At 57.1% G+C, this 15,169-nt stretch overlaps 2 protein-coding genes across 2 annotated transcripts in view; one reads left to right on the forward strand and one right to left on the reverse strand.

Moving 5' to 3' along the window:
- The window catches only part of LOC140681480 (uncharacterized), a 1,248,316-nt gene that overhangs the window by 1,097,005 nt on the left and 136,142 nt on the right, over positions 1-15,169 (reverse strand).
- LOC140681481 (uncharacterized) overlaps positions 1-15,169 on the forward strand; it is a 101,266-nt gene that overhangs the window by 84,919 nt on the left and 1,178 nt on the right. The gene's annotated exons all lie outside the window — the stretch shown is intronic.

Raw genomic sequence — 15,169 nt, forward strand, 5'->3', positions numbered from 1 at the left:
GAATGTCCAAAAGGAGAGAGATGGATTTGTTTTACATTTGATCTTAGACATATAGTCCAAGATTCGGTAAAAAAGCAATTAGTAAACAAGAAGGTGAAACCAGCACAGCAGTCTAGCTCTGTATTAACCCCAAATTATATACTGCATCGCATTATAGGACTCCAAGCAGTTATAGAGGAGATAACAAACAAAGCTGCTCAGGCACTGGAATTAATATTGAGTCAGCAAAGCCAAACTATAACTGCAGTGTATTAAAATAGGTTGGCTTTACGCTATTTATTGGCTAAAGAATGGGGTGTACAGATTGTTGAAAATAGATGCCAATGAGGGCATCATCCTGGAAAAAACAAAGGATATCAGAAAAAAATTATGACCCTGGTATCAGTCCAAAAACAACCAAAGGGAAAATAATGTTAAAAACTAACAGGTGGGGTAATGTATTGAGAATGGGATGGTGGAAGAAATTAGGATTCTTCCTTTTATGTGTTACAAGTGTTTTGATATTTCTTCTTTGTTTAATCCCATGTTTTATTTGATTACCAACAGAGTCCAAAGAATGCAAGAGGATAAGAAATATTGTTCAAGCCAAATGATTTATAAAGATTAAGAGGAGGGATTGTGACAAATGCATATTTATGATTGGCTTTTTGCAAATGTTACAATGAATATTATATGTGTCATGTTAGAAAGTTATGCTGTATTAATTCTCTTACATATTGTGTTAAGCGTAGTTTTAGGTTACAACATAATATTAAAATAGAGATTATGTATGTGGGGGGAGTTTTCTTTTTAGGAATGAGATACTCGCTTCAAGGAACACCTCAATCTTCCAAAGGAGAGGAATTTATGGCTTCTTATCAGAAGAAGCTAATTTCTTCAGGCCTTGCTCAGACTCCAGGACGCCAGGAGATTAAAGGAAACAGTTGACATACAAATCCTGCTGGATACCCAAATCCAATCCTAAATGATCTCAAATCCCAAATCCCGGATCCAAAAATGAGGTGGCAATGCTCGAGGAGGGGTTGGGGGCACTGAAAGGGGTCCTGGTGCCTCCAGGTGTGGGGTCAGTGCTCAGCAGAAGAAGCTGCCCGGGGACCCCTCGCCCCCCGCCAAATCCCAGCCAGGCGTAAAAAACAAAGTTCACTCTTTGAGGTTTCTAAAAGTTTAATGAGAGATAAAAAAGCTTTGTTTAATCCCATGTTTTATGTGATGTCACCGCCCCGATGACATCACAGCAGTGACACCAATGTCCTGAAGCAGCCTCGGGGATGTCCTCCATGGCTCTTTGGCACTTCTAAGCCACCACACAGCCACAGGGGGCATCAGGGTCACAACAGGAGCTCCAGATGAGGGTGTTGATGTCCCCAAATGACCCCAGCAGGTTACGTGTGGCCAGGCAGTAGCTGGCCTCCCACAGCCATTCAGCCTTGGCCACCTTGGCCACCAAGTCCCTTGGGACATCAGGAGACACCTCCTTTGTCCCCTTCAGGGTGGCCTCGACGTCCCCGAGCCGGCGCAGCAGCTCCGAGGGGAACACAGTGGCTTCGTCACACGCGGCCACCAAGTCCCCCAGCAGCCCCAGGGTCACGTCTGCCTGCTGCCACATCATGGCAACCAGCTGGCTGGAGCCACCTCGGCCTCTCCCGTGTCCTCTGCAATGTCCTCTTTAATGTCCTCTCCCTTGTCCTCGCCCATTGCCCATCCCATGGCCTCTCCCATGGCCTTTATTATGGCCTCTCCCGTGTCCCCTTCCGCGGCCTCTCTGATGGCCTTCCTTACGGCCACAGCGGTGGCCTGGCCAATGGCCACGTCCCTGCAGGCGTCCCAGAGCTCGGTGGCCTCCTCCACCAGCAGGAACCAGCTGTGCACCAGCGCGGCCACCGGCCCCCACCAGTCGCTGGCCGCGCTTGTCACCAGGTCCCAGGTGACCCCCGGGGTGCTCTCATGGGTGGCCAGGGCCCAGCCCAGGGAGGTGACATCGCAGCGCCACCAGGTGACACTGACCTGGGCCAGGGTGTCATGGAGGAGACTGATGAAGCTCTCCAGGGCCAGGTGAGGTACTTTGGGGACACAGCCAGCATCATGTCCCTGTCCAGACTGGCCGTGGTGGCCACCAGCTCGCCCAGGATGGTCACCGCAGTGGCCTGCTGCTCCAGCAACTGGGAAGGGGATGGGGAGGTGTCAGGGACCTCGTGGCACTTGTGGCCTCCTGCAGTGGCCCCTGTGCCCTCCCGGGGTCCCCTTTGTCCCCTCCTGTAAGAGGCCATCTGAAGACCCTCACCCATTTGTCTGCTGATTGCCACAAGAAGGAAAAACCCCCCTGCTGCAGTTCCTGCTTGGAGAAGGCAACAGTGCAGGTGCAGCCACTGCACCATCACGGCAGCTGTTCCCAATGAGGCCTGGCAAGGACTTGGCAAAGACTTGGCAAGAATTTGGCCAGGACTTGGCAAAGACCTGGCATGGAGCCAGCACAGGGCGGCTGCTGCAGTGCCTACTCCACTCTCCACCCTTAAGCTGAATGAACTGTTGGGGTGACCCTGGTGGTCTCTCACTGCAGACCCCTCACCTGCCTCATTACCACTGTGACAGAGATTGAGAACCCTCTCCCCAAGGACTGAGACTGAGACCCCTACCACAGAGAGTGGGGGGGAGAATGACATGATCTGTTCTGCTCCAGTAACTTCAATGGACTTATTCTTCATTGTGTTCATCCTGCCCAGATGGTTTTCAGTAGATTCACCTGTCCCCCCCACAGCAATTTCAGCAGACTCTCATTGCTCTGCATGTTCCCCCCTTTTCCCTCTGTGGACTATAACTGGACCCCTGGGCTGGGCAGGACTTTGCAGACTCTCCCCAGCACAACAAGACGGATCCCCATGGTCCGGACCAGTGAGGATCTGGCCTGTGTTGGCAGCTATTCCCATCCCCCTCTTCTCTCTCTCCCTCTCTATCCTTATTTCTTTTCTGATCCCACTATGGCATTTATTGTTTTGGCCCCTAATAAAGGGGCATTTGTTGTGATTAAACTGATAGTCCCGTGCTGTTTGTCTTTTGCACTTTGGGATCAGCTAATGAACCATCACCACACCCCGCTACAAGTGGATGGTGACACAAGGCAAGCAAGGAGAGTGCAGCAGTCGAAGCCCTTTCTCACCTGCACACCAAACCGGCTGGTGCACTGGTTCTGGCCCTGCTCGCTGCTACCCCCACTTGTTAAGACGTGAGATGGGGTCCCACGGACAGATTTGGGTGAATATATGTGAGAGATCTCTGTTGGTTGCTCTTGGGGTATGAGGTTTATTCAGGATGGAGAGAGGTCCTGCCTCGAGCTGCCAGACTGAGGTGATGGGGGAGGGGAGAGACAAAGAGGGGAGCAGGGACTCCCGGAGGAAGTTCCAGGAGGAGAAGGGAAGATCGAAGAGGGCGTCCAGCCCCTCGGAGACCCCTTATCAGGAGGGTTCAAGGTGGGCTGGAACAGGACCTGGGCCAATGGGGTCACAGACACCTGATGGTTCAGGGGAGGGTTACAGGTGTGGGGTGAACCATACATTCTGGGGGGTGAGATGGAACAGTCCATTTGGCTTTTGGACCCCTCTGAAGGTGAGGGTTATTGTCCAGACAGTAGGGGGGATTATATTGATCCTTGCTGTACTATTGTGGTTCTTAATCATATTTATCTACCCTTCCCAACACCCACTCACGGGTGTATTTGTCGGGTTGGCTGCCCCCGCGCGGCCCCAGTCCTGCCCAGAGTGATGGGCAAAGGCTGCCAGCAGGGCTGGGAGCTGGCTCCCCACCCACACCCGCTCAAAAGCAACTTGACTGAAGACTCAGTCTTGTGTCTGGCAGCAAAAGGGAGAATCCCTGCTGCCACACCCAGCTTGGCCTGTGAGATGTTGCGCCTTGAGATGCCGGGACTGGGAGCACAGCCCTGCGTGGGCTCACCTGCAAAGTGAGCGTGGGCTGTGTCCTGCAGGTAGGTGCCACAGCCAAAGTCAATCAATTTAGCCTGGCCAGTGGCCAGGTCGAACAGGATGTTCCCTGGTTTGATGTCCCTGTGCAGGACCCCGCAGCTGGTGCAGCGCCGCACGGCCTCCAGCACCTGCGGAGCAGCCCCCGCGCCTCCTCCTCGGACAGGAACCCCCTTGCCCGAATAAAATGGTGCAGGTCCTGAGACCTCTCTGGGCACTCCAGCACCATCAAGATGTTACTGTGGAGCTCCCATCTCTCCAGCATCTGGACAACACCAGGGAAGTGTCCCTCTGTGTTTGGGGCAGCTCCTTCTCCAAGGAAAGCAGGTGGGAGTTGGAGCCAAGGAGCTGAAACCCGCAGGTGCAGCCTGGGCTGGAGGGAGCTCAGATTTGCACAAGGCTGCTCTGAGTGCCAGGGCTTGGATGGGGGAAATGGTGGGGTGGGGGTAGGAACAGAGTCTGATGGATTGTCAGCCACAAAGGGTCTTGATTTTCATATCTATTCAAACTGCATGAGGAGGCACTTGGATTCAGTGTCAATTGGAGATTTCACATATCAATTTATTAGGAGTAAAAAAAACTAAACAGGACCTGTAGAAATCTTTTCTCACTGTCCTTTTAAATATAGTGTAATCAACCACAAGAGATTTGAAAACTTAAATTATTCCCAGGGCTTGGCTTGTTAAGGTGTTCTGAATGTTAATGAGCCCTGGGGCACTGAATTCCTGCACTGAGGAGCTGAAGGCTGCACAAGCCTCTGGAGCAGTAAAATTCAGCAGCAGCCTCCAAGTTGCTGAGGATGTCAGCAGCCCCCACTGAGGCCATCCCTGCCCAGAGACCCTGGGGGAATGGGCAGACAAGGAGAGCGGCCCTGGGGCTGGGGCAGCAGAACTCAGAGGCACCAGCGGCTTCAGCTGGGAAATGGAGTGTGGGATGGGGCTGTGAAAGCCCTGCCTGGGCTGTGCCAAGCAGGACACACAAGCCCTGACCCCCATCCCCTAAAAAACTCTCTCAATGGGACATTTAAAAGGAATTACAATAGGTTCTGTCCTCTGAGTTGGATGCACTGAAGAAATACCAACAAGAGATTCTCAGGAGCTCAAAACAATAAAACATCCTTTCTGGCAACATAGAAGATAAGAGAAACTTTGGGAAAAGGTTTAATAGGTCATTAAATCAACAAAAAACATTTCTCAAAGCATTAATCCTCGGCTGTAGGGAGTTTTGGAGGTGGAATCCCAGTTTTGGCCATGACAGGATGAATGATTTTTTCCTATAGGAAACTGAAGTGCAAGTCCAAGTGTTCTGGAAGAAGATGAGAGGTGGGCACCCTTAGACCAATCCAGCCTGACCTGTCTCTCCTGGTACCTTTCGTCTAGGGGCTATCCTTGGACACAGGGCATTTTGGAGGTGGAATCTCAATTTTGCTTGTGGGTTCCTGGATAGGAAGAATTATTTACATTAGGAAGAAAAGCACAGAGCCCCGGTGTTTCAGAGGCACATGAATGGCAGCCCTCAGGAAGCCAAGGCCAGCCAGACTTGTCAGTCCTGGCAGCTTCTGTCTGGGAGCTATCCTTGGATATAGGGAATTCTGGAGGCAGATCCTCAGTTTTGGCCATGGGTGCCTGGTGGAGATGGATGTTTTTTTTTCTCATAAGAAAGAAAAGCACACGGTCCCAGTGTTTCAAAGGCAGATGAGAGGTGACCCTTGGGTGGTCAAGGCAGTCAGACCTGTTTCTCCTGGCAGATTTCATCTGGGAACAATCCTTTTACATAAGGAAATTTGGAGAAGAAATTCCAGTTTTGGCCGTGGTTCCCTGGAGGAGAAGGACAGTTCTCTCCCACAGGAAGGAAAGCCCAGAGCCCCAGTGCTTCAGGGGCAGATGAGAAGCAGCCCTCAACACGCCAAGGTGGTCAGGTGGTCCCCAGGAGCCCAGCCAGCCAGACCTGTTCCATGTTCCCTTGGTTCCATGGACCCCAAAGTGTCACAAGGATCTCCTTGGTTCCATCAGGCCTTGGAGTGTCACAATGTTCCCCTTGATTCTGCAGTGTCACAATGGCCCCGTGCTTCCATGAGGCCTTGCAGTGTCACAATGGCTTCGTGGTTCCACAGAGCCCTGATGTGTCACAATGGCCCCTGGGCTCTGTGTGCCCTCGCTGTGTCACAGCGGCTCCTCTGTGACGCTGCGGCTGCACAAGGTCACCGTGGACCCTTGGTTCCCTGTGGTTCTGTAGTGCCACCATGGTGTCCTTGGACCTGCATTGTCACAAATGACCCACGGTTCCATGAGGTTCTGCAGTGCCACTGCAGCAGTCAGAGGCCCTGCAAGGCCTCCCTGGCGGTCACTCACCTAAGATAAGAAATGCCTAAGTCACGGTGACTGGACCAAAGAAGCCCCTCTTCTGCATTCAGACCCTTCTTATCTCTCTGTAAGGGTATCGGTTGTATTCTCCTCAAACCTGGCAACTGGACAATTTCCAACACCCCAGTACCCCATATAAACACCCATTTCTATCCAGTTTGGCAGAAGAACTGTCACTGCATCCCTTCAGAGGAGCTGGCAATAAAGGACATCGCTGTGGAACCACATACAGCCTTTTCCTCTCTCTGTCCCTGTGTGTCTGCCAGAGGCACTTGTGAGCACAGAGCGAAATCACTGAGAACTGAACACACAGAGCTGAAATCACCCCAGAGGTGCTCACTAAGTTGCCTGTGGCTGGGAGCTGAGCCGAGGGACCCAGACAGGCTGAGCCTGACAGCGCAGCGCTATCCGGACACCCACGGCAGCGGCAGCCCGGGGGTCAGATGGACCCCTGGGACCCCAGGCTGCATTAACCTGGAGTGACTGGGATCACAGAGGAACCATAAAGGAAGTTACTGCAATAATACTGGGACTATCTGGGAGTGACTGGAATCATACTGGGAGTGACTGGAATCATACTGGGTGACTTGGAGTGACTGGGACCTTACTGGGAGCAAATGGTACCATAATGAGAGTGACTGGGTTCATACTGGGATCATACTGGGAAGGACTGGAACCATACTGGGAGTGCCTGAAACTATTATAGGGGTGAATGGGAACACCTGGGAACATGCTGGGATCATGCTGGGATCACACTGGGAGTGACCAGGATGATACTGGGATCACACTGAGTGTAACTGGAAGTGAGTGGGACCATACTGGGGGTGACTGGGAGCCACAGGGCCCATGCTGGGAGTGGCCTGGGGGGAGCTGGGGGAACTGGCCCAGCTGGGGCTCAGGGTTGTTCTCCCCTAGGGCTGCCCCAGGTCCTGCTGCCACCCCTGGCATCACAGAGCTGAGGGACAGGGGACAGGGACAGGGCACAGCTGAGGGACAGGGCACAGCCAGGGAACATGGCCTGGCCGAGGGACACTGAGCCCCAGCACTCTGGGCTGTTGCCCTTGGGCTCCCAGCACAGGCCCAGGGGCAGAATCCCCTCCAGAAACTGTTGTTTGCTTTCAGCTCTGCTCTGGAACATACCCCAGGAGCCCCTGCAGTGGCTGCAGCCCAGCCGGGTGCCCGGGGCCACCAAAGCCGCTCCGGCAGTGCCCTCCTGCCCCGGGCAGGGCACGGAACACCCAAGGAAAGGCTCGTGCTGGGCTCAGGGCAGGGACAGGGCACTCCCCTGGTGCAGCTACGGGCACAGCAGAGCCGGCCTGGGCAAAGGATTGGGATCAATGTCCCATGGAATCGCCGCAGGGATTACTTCTCATTGCACTGCTCTCATTGGATTGGTCATCAATTCCAATCATTTCCCCATGGAATTCCCATGGCGGTGGGTTAGGGAGGAGATCCATCCATGGAATTCTCACCTGACTGGGATGAGAGTGAGATCTGGCCATGGAAATTCCATGGAAATTCCTGCATTCCCAAGTCCCCCATTCCTGAATCCCCCGTTCCCATAGGAATTGCCCTTCCCTTCCCACACCCACCTTTGTGCTCCAGAGCCTCCCGACCATATCTGATGTATTTTGGGGGCCTTTCCACACAGGTGTGGCCCAGGTAATGCTTCATCTGCTCCACCATGACCCCTCTGGATTCCCAGCACCTCTGGGATATCCAGACGGCACCGCTGGACACTGCAAAGCTCCTGGATCCCAGGAGCTGGAAGGAGATGAAATCTGAGCCCTCGTAGCTGTACTGGTGGGATCCATGGATGCTCCATTGGACAGGAGGTCACAGCTGGAAACCCCCTGCACTGTGTGGAGACCTGGGAACGAGGAGAGAACAGACCCATGGAGTCATGTCCCAGCCCCAGGGAGCCCCTTGGAGCTCCCTGGATTCCCATCCCAGCCCCACAGATCCCCCCCATCCCTAGAGATCCCATCCCAGCCCCTCAGAGTCCTCCATTCCCACAGATCCCAGCCCAGCCCCCGGCTCCCCCCACTGCCCCTGCTCTGGTTGTACCGGCCCCGTCTCCAGGTCACTGTCGGCCACGGGCCAGTTCCTGTCCTTGAGCTGGGTCTGGCTGTCCCAAAATCCCAGCTCTGGCTATCCCAATATCCCAGCTCTGGCTATCCCAATATCCCAGCTCTGCCTGTCCCAATATCCCAGCTCTGGCTGTCCCAATATCCCAGCTCAGCTCCCGCCCCCATCCCCGGTGTCTGTGGCTCCATCCGGCCCCGCTCGCTGCCGCAGCGCTCGCAGAGGGTCCCGTCCACGTCCCCCACAATCAAGGACTGGGGGACCCCCGGGCCGGGCTCTGACAGCGCCACTTCCAGGAACTGCAGGGAGTGGAGAACTGGGGGGACACGGAGATTTGGGGGAGCTGAGGGGGCTGAAAGTGAGAGTTTGGGGTTCCAGGGGGTCCACAGGCCAAGGAAAAGGGGGACATGAAGAGATGGCAGAGCTGGGAAGGAGGTTCAGGGGCTGAGAGCCAAGGAAAGGGGGTGCAGGGACTGGGAGAGCTGGGATGGGGTGTCCAGGGAATCCTGTGCCCAGGAAAGGGGGTGCCAGGGCTCCTGAGTGTGAGGAAAGGAGGGGCTGGGGGCTGGGAAAGGCAGGAATGGGAGCCCAGGGGTCCCAGGTCAGGGAAAAGGGTGGGACTGGGCGTTGGGAGAGGTGTGGGATGGGAACATGTTGAGTTGGTGCCGGATAAGGGGGTGCAGGGGGGTCTCAGTGCCGGGCAAAGGGGTAAAAGGGTGTCTTGGTTCTCAGGAATGGGGGTGCAGGGGGGTCTCAGGGTCACGGAAATGGGGGGGCAGGGATGGAGAGGTAGAAGGGAGTTCCAGGGGTCCTTGAGCCCAGGAAAGGGGAGTCCAGGGTTTCCCAAAAAGGGGTACCAGGGTGGGAACACCCGGGGTGTTCGGGAAGGGGGAGTTCAGAAAGTCTCTGGTTTTGCACAAATTGGGGCTGGGGGCTGGGAAAGGCAGGAATGGGGGTCCAAGGTGTTCCAAGGCGTTCCAGGATCAGGCACACGGGAAATCTAGAGGCTGGGAGCAGGGAAAAGGGGAGCAGAGGGCCCTGATGTCCGGAAATGGGGGATTCAGGGGTGTCCCTTTGCAGGATAAGGGGAGCAGGGGGGTCCCGGTGCCGGCAATGGCGATTCAGGGTCCCGGTGCCGGGGTCCCACTCCCCCCTCGCCCGCCAGGAGCGCCCCCAGCCCCAGCGCTGGAGCCACCGCGCTGCTCCTCCTCGCTCCCAGTATGATCCCAGTATGATCCCAGTAGGATCAGCCACCCAGGAGCTGCTCCCAGTATGATCCCAGTACAGCCCAGTCACTCCTGGCATCCCCCCACCCCTCTCTGCGTTCCGACCTGTCCCGGCTCCATCCCCGCCCCTCCCGCGGCTGCGGGGAGGAGGAGGAGGAGGGAGGAAGAGGCGGAGCGGCAGCGGGAGCAGCAGGAGGAGCGGGGAGGATGAACCGCGGGGCTCCGGCTCCGCCTGAACTCGCAGCACCCCGGGAGCGTCGCCCCCATCCCGCAGGTGCCCGGGCAGGGGGAGCTGGCCCCAAATATCCCGGGGCTCCCTGGGTTTGGGGTTTTTGGGGGGATGTTTGGAGCTGGCGGGGCTCCAAGGCCGAGCCGCAGCTGCCCTCGGGGGGACATCGGGGGTCCCCGGGAGGTGTTTTTGGGGGGTCCCGGTGCGGGTGGCGGCAGAGCCCCGGCGGGGCCGGGGGGATGCGGGTCCCCCCGCGGTGCGGGTTGGGCTTCCCGGCCGGGCCCTCCGAGCTCTGCCGGGGCCGCGTGGGGACCGCGCGGGAGCGGCGGGAGCGGCGGGGGGACCCCGGATTTGGGGAGCCCCGGGAGAGCCGCGGCTTCCCTGGGCGGGAGCGCAGAGAGAGGAGAGCCCCAGGAGCCCCAGCGGGGACCCCGAGAGGGGGGACCCCTGGCAGTGCCGGCACCCGGCAATGGGGGTGCTGGGGCTGGAGGGGCGGCATGGCCGGGAAAGGGGTTCGGGGGTACCGGGGCCGCCAGGGGCTGCTCCCAGCAGGTGCCCAGTTCCTACCCCTGTGTGCTTCCAGTCTACTGGGCACTCCCAGGATGAGCCCAGTCAGTCCCAGTATCACCCTGGTCACTTCCCCTCACTCCCTGCAGGATCCCTGTTTCTCCCAGTATGAGCCCAGTCATTCTCAGTCATTCCCCATTATGACGCTATTTGCCCTCAGCAAGTCCCAGTTGCTCCCACTTTTCTCCAGTGTGTTCCCACTTCTCCCAGTTGCTCCTAGTATAGTCCCAGTCACTCCCAGTATGATCCCAATATGAGCCCAGTATGATCCCAGTCTCCCCCAGCAGGGCCCCAGTCACTCACACTTGCCCCCAGCATGGTCCCAGTTGCCCCCAGCACATTCCCAGTGGCTCCCAGTGTGGTCCCAGTCACCACCTGCATGTTCTTAGGTACTCCCAGTACATCCCAGTTGCCTGGAACATTCCCAGAGTCTTTGCCAGGCACTCCCAGTTACCTCAGCATGGTTTAGCTGCCCCCAGTTTTATCCCAGTCACTGCCAGTACATCCCAGTTGTCACCTGCATGACTCCTGTCATTCCCAGTTGCTCCCAGTTGCTCTCAGGGTGTGTGCATTTGGCTCCCAGCATGGGCCTGGCAGCTCCCAGTAACCCCCAGTCAGGGTCCCTTGGCACCCACTGTAATCCCAGTATGATCCCAGTCGCTCCCAGTATGATGTCAGTGCCCCCCAGTGTGATCCCAGCTGCTCCCTGTCAATGCCAACATGACCCCAGTAACCACCAGTATGATCCCTATGACTCCCAGTCTCTCCCAGTATATCCCAGTCACTCCCAGCATACTCCCAGTCCCTCCCACTTACTTTCAGCATGATTCCAGTTGTTCACAGCCACTCCTAGTCAATCCCAGTGTGATTCCTGTCACCCTCCATGGACCTGGCTCCTCCCAGTCTCACCAAGCATGGACCCGGCTGCTCCCACTGTGATCCCAGTATGATCCCAGTTGCTGCCAGAATAGTTGCAGTTGTTCCCAGTTCCTCCCAGTATGATCCCAGGTGTCCCTAGAGTAGTCCCAGTCCCACTCAGCATGGTCCCACTCACTCCCAGCTGTCCCCAGCATGGTCCCAGCTGTTCCCAGTGTGGTTCCAGTCCCCCCAGTATGGTCACAGACACTCCCAGTATATTCCCAGTAAGGTTTTGATGACCTCAGAATGACTGCAGTCTTTCCCAGTTACTCCCAGTTGCCTCCAGCATGATCCCAGTTTCTGGCAGTTGCCCAAAGTGTGGTCCCAGTCGCTCCCAGTATGAACCCAGTTTCCCCATTTGTGGTCTCAGTCCCCTCAGCACGGTTCCAGTACCTTCCAGTTGGTCCCAGTTGCTTCCAATGTGTCCAGATTTTCCTCCCAACATGGGCCCAGTAGCTCCCAGTGACCCCCAGCCAGGATCCATTCACACCTGCTGGAATCCCAGTGGCTCCCAGGATGATCCCAGCTGCACCCAGTCCCCCCCACTATGGTTCCAGTCACTCCCAGTATGATTCCAGCCCTGCCCAGAATGACTCCCTGTCACTCCCAGTGTGGGCCCAGTTGCTCCCAGTCACCTCCAGCATGGTTCCAGTCACAGCCAGCACACTTCCAGTCATTCCCAGTATGATGCCAGCCAGTTCCAGTAGGATCCCAGTATGAATCCAGCATGGGCACAGCTGCTCCCATTATCATCCACTGTGGTTCCAGTTGTTCCCATTTACCCCCACTGTGGTTTCAGTCTCTCCCAGTGTATCCCAGTTGCTCCCACCATGTTCCCAGTCACTCCAGTTGTCCTCAGTTGCTTCCAGCATGATCCCAGTTTCTCCAAGTAAGATCCAGTAGGATCCCAGTTGCCCCCAGCATGCTTTCAGTTGCTTCCTGTTCTCCCCAGTGTGATCCCAGTTGCCCCCAGTTGTCCCTTTTATCAACCCCATCACTCCCCATATGATCCCAGTTGCTCCCAGCATGGTCCCAGTCATGCCCAGTTGTCCCCGGTGTAGACCCACTCACTTCCACTCGCTCTCAGTTCTCCCCAGCATGGTCCCCGTTGTTCCCAGTGTGTTCCCAGTCACTCCAGTAAGGTTACAGACATCCCCAGTAAATCCCAGTTGCCTTCAGCATCTCTGTGGTCATTCCCAGACACTCCCAGTGATCCCAGGAAGGTGCTTGTTATCCCAGTATGATCTCAGTCATGCCCAGTATGTCCCAGTTGTCTCCAGCCTGCATCCAGTCATTCCCAATTCCTCCAGTTTGCTTGCAGCATGATCCCAGTTGTTCTCAGTTGCTCCCAGTAGCCCAAAGTGGGATCCCAGTTGCTTCCTTTCATCACCAGTATGAGCCCAGTAACCTCCAGTATGATCCTTGTCACATGCCAGCACTCCCAGTATGGTCCCAGTATAATCCCAGTAACTTCCAATCACCACAGTATGGTCCCAGTTGCCTCCAGCTACATCAGCCCAGTCAATCCCAGTATGATGCCATTTGCTCCCAGAGTGCTCCAAGTTGCTCCCAGTCACCCCCAGTACAGGGATGCTGTGCATGGTGTGTTCCCAGTCACTCTCAGACACTCCCAGTATTAGTCCAGTCCCTCCCAGTATGATCCAGAGATGACGCCAGTGTGCTCCCAGTCAGTGCCAATATGAACCAGTTGTGCTCCACATGGTTCCAGTTGCCCCTTTCACCCTCACTGTCCCTCCCAGTCTCTCACAGTGTCCCCCAGTTCCTTCCAGCATATTCCCACTCACTCCCAGTTCCTTCCAGCGCGATCCCATTTGCTCACAACCGCTCCCAGTCAGCCTCAGTGTCGTGGCACTCAGTGCCAGTATGATCCCAGTCACCTCCAGCATGATCCCAGTATAAGCCCAGTCATTTCCAGTCATCCCCAGCAGGCACCCAGTGACCCCCAGTTCCTCCCAGTTGCTCCTAGCATGATCCCAGTTGCTCACAGCTGCTCCCAGTCACCCTCATCATGCTCCCAGTCACTCCCAGTATATCCCATTTGCCCCCAGCATGGTCTCAGTTGGCCCCCGTAGGCTCCTACTCTGTGTCAGTATGATCCCAGTACGATCCCAGTCTCCCTCGGGGTGACTGCAGTCTGCCCTGGCATGGGCCCAGCTGCTCCCAGTATGATTCCAGTACAATCCCAGTACAAACCAGTCCTTCCCAGTGCTGCCACTCCTGGCATCCCCGAGCCCTCTCTGCGTTCCCCCCTCCTGATCTCCTGAGAGGAGCCCCAAGGGCCGGCAGTGCCCAGGCAGGGTCCCCAGGCAGCCCCAGTTTGGATGTGCAGCCCCCAGTTTCCCCAGTTTGCCTCTCCTTTGGCCCGGGCCGGGTTCCCCCCTGGAACAGCGGCTGGGAGCAGCCGAGAGCCCCGCGCTGCCCGTCCCGACCTGTCCCGGCTCCATCCCCGCTCCTGCCGCGGGCTGCCGGGGCTGCGGGAACGGGAACCGAGGGTGTCGCTGCTGCTGGGGGAGGAGGAGGAGGGAGGGAAGGGCAGGGATGAAGGAGGAGCGGGAGGTGGGGATGGGGAGGAGGAGGAGGAGGGGGTATGGAAGGGGAGGGATGGAAGAGGAGAAGGAGGTGGGGATAGCGAGGGGCAGGAGGAGGAGGAGGAGGGGGGATGTAAGGGAAGGGATAAAGGAGGACAGGCAGGAGGAGATGGGACACAGGAGGAGGAGGAGGAGCGATGGAAGATGAGGGATGAGGGAGCAGAAGGCGGTGGGGTTAGAGAGCAGGAGGACGGGGAAGGAAGGGCAGGGAGAGAAGGGCAGGAATGGAGGAGGAGCGGGAGGTGGGCGTAGGGAGGAGGAGGAGGAGGAGGGGGGATGGAAGAGGAGGAGCGGCAGGAAGAGGAAGAGGAGGGACAAGGGTGGATGGAGCGGAGCAGAGAGAAGCGCGCGGTCAGCCCGGCCTGAATTCGCAGCCCCCACCTGTGGGATCATCGCCCCCCATCCCGCAGGTAAACGGGGAGGGGGAGCTCGGGCCAGGTCTCCTGGGGGGTGCCTGGGTTGGGTTTTTTGGGGGGATGTTTGGAGAAGGAAGAACTGCGAAGCGGAGCGGAAAAGTCCCCTTGGGGGTCTCCTTGGAGCCCCTGCAGCCCAGAGCAGAGAAGAAGGGGAGAAGGGAGCCCAGGAGCCCAAACAGCCCCGGCACCCCTGGATGGGGAGAGCCAAGAGGGGGGAGCTTTTGGGATTGCTGGGACTCCCGGCAGCCTGGGGAGGGCGGGCAGCGAGGAGAAGGGGGACCCCCAATGCAAGCGTGACCCCAGCAGCTGGGACAGGGGGGAGCCACGAACAGCAAAGGGGAGGGAGCAGGGACGGGGAACTCCTGGGAGAATTTTTCAGGGCTGGATCTCGGTGTTCGGGAGGTTTTTATGGAGCCCAGGTGGCCAGGGACTTCTAGGGATGGACTGGGACAGAGGGAGCTTCAAACTCTGTGTGCTCATCCCTTGTTTTCCCCAAACCAGGATTTCCCATTCCCAGCCCCTGGGAGGCTGCGAGGAAGAGGAAGAGCCTCTCCTTGTCCTTCCTCCCCCAGGGCAGGAGCTGAGGATGGAGAGCAGGGAGGACAAATCCCCGCGGCAGAACCTGGTGGAAGAGGCCGTTTTGAGCGGCTCCACGGTGCAGGAACCCGACGGGGAGGAAAAGCCCCGGAGATCCCGCACGAGGAGGGGCTGCAAACGCAGATCGCGGGGATCTGACGGGGAAAGACCCACCCTGGGCCGAGGAGGCGGCCGGAGATGGAGCCAGA

Source organism: Taeniopygia guttata, chromosome 36, assembly GCF_048771995.1.
Source record: "Taeniopygia guttata chromosome 36, bTaeGut7.mat, whole genome shotgun sequence".
Classification (NCBI taxonomy): Eukaryota; Metazoa; Chordata; class Aves; order Passeriformes; family Estrildidae; genus Taeniopygia; species Taeniopygia guttata.